This window comes from Atheta coriaria, unplaced genomic scaffold (assembly GCF_025399875.1).
Source record: "Atheta coriaria isolate IRGN ID8LTWV9N9 unplaced genomic scaffold, Caltech_Dcor_3.1 hic_scaffold_5_pilon, whole genome shotgun sequence".
NCBI lineage: Eukaryota > Metazoa > Arthropoda > Insecta > Coleoptera > Staphylinidae > Dalotia > Dalotia coriaria.
The window spans coordinates 11,009,667-11,017,974 of record NW_027045447.1 but is presented as its reverse complement, the minus strand read 5'-3'; the positions used below and the strand labels follow the sequence as shown (position 1 = coordinate 11,017,974).

Below are 8,308 nucleotides of genomic sequence, written 5' to 3'. Positions count from 1 at the left end.
GTGCAAACCCGAAAAATTAAAACCGAACAACGGTGAGTAAATCACCCTTTATGCAAATTTTCGCGGGTTGCAGGTCGAATTCCTGCAACAAACAAATACAACCCGACGGAGAATCTAATTCCGCATCTCTAGACGCCGTGTTGAAGTTAGTGAGCCGCCTAGATCGCGCGCAAACACAAAAAAATACAAACATTTCATAAAAAAGGTCTTGCAAATTTTCGCCGTGTTGATACGGTGCTTTGAACACGAGTCACTTTTACCGCTAGCCTCGTAAGGTGCTCTAAATCGAGTCACTTCTACCTCTAACAAATAAAACCCGACGGAGAATTTAATTCTACAACTCTGCACACCCTGCTCGAGTTTGTGTGACGCCCAGCTCGCGTTCAATGATTAAAAAGACGTACATATTACCAGCAAGTGGAGATAAGTACAAAACAAACACTTAGGTACATACCTCATACCAGTATTTCACTCAATGCAACACTCAGGACTATTGTTGAAGATGATAATATCTGTGAAATAAATGACATTGTTAAAGGGAAATGCGGGAAGGGGTGTCAATATTTATTTTATTTTAAATCGGGAGTCGAACGACGAAGCGAATGAAATTCGCATTCTTATTTAGCCCGTGACTCGGACATCGGAACTCGAAGGTAATTGCTAAAACAGAGAAAAGAACGATAGTTAGAACATTGCGTGCAAGTAGTGATAAAATAAATCAGAGGCAAAACATGCAATAAAACTTCTGCGCGAAGTGTAAAATATGATATAAATGCGACAGGAAAACGTGTTTATACACAAACGAATACTGATACTAAAGGAGATAGAGAGGAACGGATTGTAGATTGGCAATCTACATCAAATTCTCTATAAGTTAAACTAGTTAATTGCAATTTCCATCGCAACACACTAAAATGAGCGAAATATTGCGGAAATTTTGGGGTGTTTTTCGTAGTTTATCGTAGTATTTTTTATGTACAACAACGAAGGCTCACTTAACACAAACATATGTGAACAGTAAAATATTGCTTATTTCTATTTCAGTGCAGAAGTGTTAAATTTATGACTGTACACATCGTAATACTAAAATAAATAATAATATAAACTATCAAATTAACTTAATAGAAACAAAAGGATTTTAATCTCATAATCTACAGAAACTTCTCTATAAGATAAGCTAGTTAAATTGAAAATCTAAAAGATGAAATAATAAAAATGGGCAAATGGGAGTCAGCTATACGTTCATCTACGTACGGTGCCCTGAACACGAGTCACTTCTACCGCTACCCTCGTACGGTGCCCTGAATACGAGTCACTTCTACCGCTGCCCTTTTTTAAATTAAAAGCACAAGCGAACAACAGATCAAAGAATATAAAAGATTGGAAAATTCTCTATTAGGTAAAAATTAAAAATAATTTTGTTCCGTGGGGCATTTGCCATCAAAACTAAACAAAAATATGCTGCATAGGATATGAGGAGATGGCACAAAAAATGTTGATAAATAAGCAATTTCTGGTTTATGCTAGTCCCATCTATGAATTATATAGTAAATAAAAACAAACCAATTTCTAAAATTCTCCTAAAAATGAAAGTAAAAAACCTTTCTGTGAAGTGAAACTCAATTAAATTGTCCTTAGCTAATTGTTTATGAATTATTCTCGACCTCACCTACTTTCCCAATTTGAATACCTTATCTTATAAAGAATTTTCCGAAGATATAGAATTTTCAATAAAAAAAAACTAAGCTAAACTAAAACTTGTTTTGAGATGTACCAACCGAGTACGCGTCTATCTAATGTATTTGCAACACGCTGTGGAACGCGATAAATCAAAACAACGTAAATACAAACTAATGGAGGACGCAGAAATTAAAACGAAAAATATAATTTAATGATAAACTTACCAATGCAAGACTCATGGACTCCAAGGAACGGCAAATACTATAAATAAAAGAAAAAACATAATTTAAAACAAAATAATTCATACGATTTAGTAATATTATAATCACACAGCGGAGAAAACAAACAATCTGGGCTGTTCAGTATTTCACTCGATGTAACACTCAGGACTATTGTTGAAGATGATAAAATCTGTGAAATAAATGACATTGTTAAGGGAAAATGTGGGAAGGGGTGTCAATATTTATTTTATTTTAAATCGGGAGTCGAACGACGAAGCGAATGAAATTCGCATTCTAATTTAGCTCGTGACTCGAAGGAACTCGGAACTCGAAGGCAATTGCTAAAACAGAGAAGAGAACGATAGTTAGAACATTGCGAGCAAGTAATGATAAAATAAAGCAGAGACTAAACATGCAATAAAACTTCTGCGCGAAGTGTAAAATATGATATAAATGCGACACGAAAACGTGTTTATACACAAACGAATACTGATACGACGCAACATACTAAAAGTACTCGTACTAAAGGAGATAGAGAGGAACGGATTGTAGATAGGTAATCTACATCAAATTCTCTATAGGTTAAACTAGTTAATTGCAATTACCATCGCAAAACACTAAAAATACGCGATATATTGCTGAAGTTTGGGGGTGTTTTTGGTAGTTTGTCGTAGTATTTTTTATGTACAACAACGAAGGCTCACTTAACACAAGCATATGTGAACAGTAAAATATTGCTTATTTCTATTTCAGTGCAGGAGTGATACATTTATAACTGTACACACTTTAATGAAATAAATAATTATATAATTATATTTGTTGTTATAATAAAAACACAAGTAAACTTTGATATATTTATGTTTTATGTATTATATCACGATATTATATGTTAGGTTTCATTGTGTCAACCAGCCAAGGCTTAGTTAAAGCATTCGTGGTTTGTAAAGCGTACTTTACACTAGATGAAAAATGTTTAAATATCAGTAAAGTTATATTTATCTGCATTTTAGTGTTACAATGTTATAATTGTAATCCTGCACCTTTTAAAATATAAATAAATAATTGTATAAATGATTTACTTAATAACGACAGAAAATTCTCTATAAGATAAGCTAGTTAAATTGAAAATCAAAAAGATGAAATAATAAAAATAGGTAAATGGGACTCAGCTATACATTCATCTACGTACGGTGCCCTGAACACGAGTCACTTCTACCGCTACCCTCGTACGGTGCCCTGAATACGAGTCACTTCTACCGCTGCCCTTTTTTAAACTAAAAGTGCAAGCGAACAACAGATCAAAGAATATGAAAGATTGGAAAATTCTCTATCAGGTAAAAATTAGAAATAATTCTGTTCCATGTTTGCCATCAAAACTAAACAAAAATATGCTGCATATGATATGAGCAGATGGCAACGCGATACAAAAAATGTTGATAAATAAGCAATTTCTGGTTTATGCTAGTCCCATCTATGAATTATACAGTAAAGAAAAATAAACCAATTTCTAAAATTCTCCTAAAAATGAATATAAAAAACCTTTCTGTGAGATGAAACTCAATTAAACTGTCCTTAGCTAATTGTTTATGAATTATTCTCGACCTCTCCTATTTTCCCAATTTGAATAACTTATCTTATTAAGAATTTTCCGAAGATATAGAATCTTCAATAAAAAAAAAACTAAGCTAAACTAAAACTTGTTTTGAGATGTATCAGCCGGGTATCTAATGTATTTGCAACACGCTGTGGAACACGATAAATCAAAACAACGTAAATACAAACTAATGGAGGACGCAGAAATTAAAACGAAAAATATAATTTAATGATAAACTTACCAATGCAAAACTCATGGACTCCAAGGATCGGCAAATACTATAAATAAAATGAGAAAACATAATTTAAAACAAAAATAATTCATACGATTTAGTAATATTATAATCACACAGCGGAGAAAAACAAACAATCTGCGCTGTTTACTTAAAAGTTCCTTACACCAGCGCGATGGGTCATCCTCATGATGAATATCAAATCAACATGTGGGCGATGCACTTAACCGGCATCTATGGACTATATACGCGCAAACCGTAAATAAAATTACTATAGTCAATTGATGATCGAATATAATGCGAATTTGGCAAGTAGATGTCCGGACAAACAACACGAGTCGTGTAAAAATACGCCTGGACCAACCAGGAACCGGCACGAAACTGACTGCAAACTGTGCAAGCAACAACGCGACAGTTTATGATAAGAAAGCAATAGATGCGCAAATCCGGCGGCGCGTCGATCACACGCGACCTTGTCCGCGAATTCAATAGACACGTACTCGTACTTAATGCAATAAGAACTAAACTAAAATGTGCTGCATGCGACAGCGCGGCCAGAATCTTACCCGTAGCATCTCGCACGGCGAACGCGATAAGAAAGTTGTTTATACACAAACGTTGATAACACAGGGCAACAAAATAAAACTTTTTTTTGTTGCATGAAGTTTTTCTACTGCTAAGGGGTGTCAATATTTATTTTATTTTAAATCGGGAGTCGAACGACGAAGCGAATGAAATTCGCATTCTTATTTAGCCCGTGACTCGGACATCGGAACTCGAAGGTAATTGCTAAAACAGAGAAGAGAACGATAGTTAGAACATTGCGTGCAAGTAGTGATAAAATAAATCAGAGGCAAAACATGCAATAAAACTTCTGCGCGAAGTGTAAAATATGATATAAATGCGACAGGAAAACGTGTTTATACACAAACGAATACTGATACTTAAGGAGATAGAGAGGAACGGATTGTAGATAGGCAATCTACATCAAATTCTCTATAAGTTAAACTAGATAACTGCAATTTCCATTGCAAAACACTAAAAATGCGCGAAATATTGCGGAAGTTTGGGGGTGTTTTTCGTAGTTTATCGTAGTATTTTTTATGTACAACAACGAAGGCTCACTTAACAGAAACATGTGTGAACAGTAAAATATTGCTTATTTCTATTTCAGTGCAGGAGTGATACATTTATGACTGTACACATCGTAATACTAAAATAAATAATAATATAAACTATCAAATTAACTTAATAGAAACAAAAGGATTTTCAATCTCATAATCTACAGAAACTTCTCTATAAGATAAGCTTAGATAAATTGAAAATCTAAGAGATGAAATAATAAAAATGGCAAATGGAGTCAGCTATACGTTCATCTACGTACGGTGCCCTGAACACGAGTCACTTCTACCGCTGTTCTTTGTACGGTGCCTTGAATTCAAGCTCTTCCTTCACTTCTACCGCTGCCCCTTCTTTAAAATTAAAAGCGCAAGCGAACAACAGATCAAAGAATATGAAAGATTGGAAAAATTCCTCTATCAGGTAAAAATTAAAAATAATTCTGTTCCGAGGGTTTTACCATCAAAACTAAAACTAAAATATGCTGTATATGATATGAGCAGATGGCAACGCGACAAAAAAAAAATGTTGATAAATACAATTTCTAGTTTTATGCAAGTCCCATCTATGAATTATTATACAGTAAATAAAACAACCAATTTCGAAATTCGCCTAAAAATAAAATAATAAACCTTGTCCTTAGCTAATTGTTTATGCATTATTCGACCTCACATACTTTCCCAATTTGAATACCTTATCTTATAAAGAATTTTCCGAAGATATAGAATCTTCACAAAAAAAAAACTAAACTAAACTAAAACTTGTTTTGTGATGTATCAACCGGTACGCGACTATCTATTGTATTTGCAACACGCCGTGAACGTGATAAATCAAAACAACGTAAATACAAACTAATGGAGGACTCAGAAATTAAAACGAAAATATAATTTAATGATAAACTTACCAAATGCAAGACCCATGGACTCCAAGGAACGGCAAATTTCCTTATAAATAAAAAAGAGAAAGCATAAATTAAAACAAAAATAATTCATACGATTTAGTAATATTATAAATTCACAGTGGAGAAAAACAAACAATCTGGGCTGTTTACTAAAAAGTTCCTACACCAGCATCGATGTGGTCATCCACATGATGAATATCAAATCAACATGTGGGCGATGCACTTAACCGGCCTTCTATGGACTATATACGCGCAAACAGTAAATAATATTACTATAGTCGATTGAGAATCGAATATAATGCAAATTTGGAAAGTAGATGCGACAAACAACATGAGTCGCGTAAAATAGGTCTGACCAATCCAAAGACCGGCACGAACCGGCCGCCAACCGTGCAAGCAACAACGCGACAGATTATGACAAGAAAGCAATAGATGTGCTAAAAGCCGGCGGCGCGTCGATAGCACGCGACCTTGTGTGCGAATTGCAATAGACACGTTCTTATTGCAATAAGAACTAAACTGAAATGTGCTGCATGCGACACCGCGACGAGAATCTTACCCGTAGCATCTCGCACGGCGAATGCGATAAGAAAGTTGTTTATACACAAACGCTGATAATAGATTTGTCTTCAAAACGAATATAATTCTATTTTATGATTTTTACTTCATGCTAGTGAACTAAAATTTAAATCATGAAATTATGATTTATGATTTGAGTCTTATTGAACATCGGCAATAAAAAAATTGAATTTCCCTTTTCAAATTTTCGGCGGAATGCTTAAAAGAAATTTCCGCAACAATAAGTTTAAGGTATCAATTTTCTAATTGTAGGAAAACAGATACTAAGAATGAGAGGCACCGCATTTACCGTATATCGAGCACCGGAAACCAAATGCAGAGCGCAAATACCGGAAATAAAAGAAGAAAACCACATTAGTTTCGCATCAATATTTTAAATGAGTATTCTACCAGTACAATTACTGATCTGACGAGTTCTCCTTAAGACAAAACGCAGGTTCCCGCACAAGACCATAATTAAACGACAATATTATTTACAATCACACGATAAGACCGGGTCGGCGTCCGGACGGCAAACCGATCACGAATACACGCCAAAACAATGTGCGCCACACAAAATATTGAATTCGAAGATTACAAACGCGAAAAAAATATTTAGCGAGTGATCAAACACGACAATTAACACTCTAAATCTAATGAAATATAAACGCGATATACCGAATCACAACAGAAACACTACCGCCGCGAGCATTATTACTTCGTTGCAGAAAGTGTAAGAGATGCGCGCCGGCATCACAACCGTGCAGGTCGACTTTTTACGCGCAGGAATACTTTAGCTTAAAATATGCATCGCCGTTCGGCCCGGTATTACCTTCTTGAAATTCACCGGAAAAATACATAGTATCAAAAACGTTTACAGCGCATAGGCGAGGCAAGTGAGCGATTGCATATGTGCCGTGCAAGGTCACGCATTAAGCGGGCTTCTCGCGTCCGTGCGCTCGCCATCAAATCGTCGTGCGCGCGTACAAAAATACCCTAGCTAAAACAAATGAAAGCAAATTTTGCCACAACCGAAACTTCAAATATAGACGTCGCAAGGATATACTTAATCAAAGTAAATGAATCAAATTTTGTAATTATAATGCAAATATTCATCAAAATTGTAATAAATAAACATTATATACTGCATAAATGGTAAATATAAGTATATATTTGTCATATAATCACATATATTTTTTTAAAAATTGCATGAAAAAAAAGGACGATGCCCTCAAGACAAAACATGTTTAACTCAACAACACCATGAAATTCAAACACGTTCAAATTTAAATAAGTATATATATAATTTAACAGGCAGATTACGTATTCGGTAAAAAATAAAAATAAATTTTCGCCACTTCGCACGCGCTCATGAAAGAGCGTAAAATAAGGTACATTTTCTGATAGTTTCAATCTACAATCACTCAACGAGAAATGAACTTTAGTCCAATGAAAGCTTTGCGCAAATACCAACGCACAAAAAACTACCGGACATTGTGAAACGTCCAATCCCAAACAAAAAATTACCGAAAACATGCAGCGCCATCTATCAGTGCAGTGGTACCAAATGAAAGAGAAAAGTGAAACCGATTTAAAATTACTAGCGCCATCTGTTGAGGATAGAATTAGCCAATCTTTTGTAGAAATCTGTAATTGAGCGTATTTTCCAAACCCGTCATTTTATGAAACCGACGACAAGCAAGCATTTAATTCAAACCGCCAAACGCAAGTAACAGAAAGTTTACTTGTTTGCACAAAATCTACGCAGAACAAAATGGCGTAAGAAAAACCCGAATACCCTTTAATTTTAACGTGCTGCGACTATTCCGGCACTGCCTTGCGGTCTGGTTAAGCCCTAAAACAAACAAAAAAAGAAACAAATCAAACAAAACGTGCAAAAACATTCAAATTTCGTGTAATAACATTCAAACAAGGTTCTCAGATATTCAGATCATCCATTAACAGCTAGTTAATGTTTAAATTAAGCCCTGGCTACTAAAATT

General features: G+C 34.8%; 2 long non-coding RNA genes across 2 annotated transcripts; both read right to left on the bottom strand.

Moving 5' to 3' along the window:
- Positions 1-545: 545 nt before the first annotated feature.
- Positions 546-1,943, bottom strand: LOC135792435 (uncharacterized). The gene is made up of 2 exons (XR_010548319.1): positions 1,905-1,943; positions 546-660 (listed from the first exon to the last, which is right to left on the bottom strand). It is a non-coding gene; the product is annotated as an uncharacterized lncRNA (long non-coding RNA).
- A 185-nt stretch (positions 1,944-2,128) lies between these two features.
- Positions 2,129-4,254, bottom strand: LOC135792308 (uncharacterized). The gene is made up of 3 exons (XR_010548256.1): positions 3,894-4,254; positions 3,737-3,773; positions 2,129-2,242 (listed from the first exon to the last, which is right to left on the bottom strand). It is a non-coding gene; the product is annotated as an uncharacterized lncRNA (long non-coding RNA).
- Between the last annotated feature and the right edge of the window lie 4,054 nt (positions 4,255-8,308).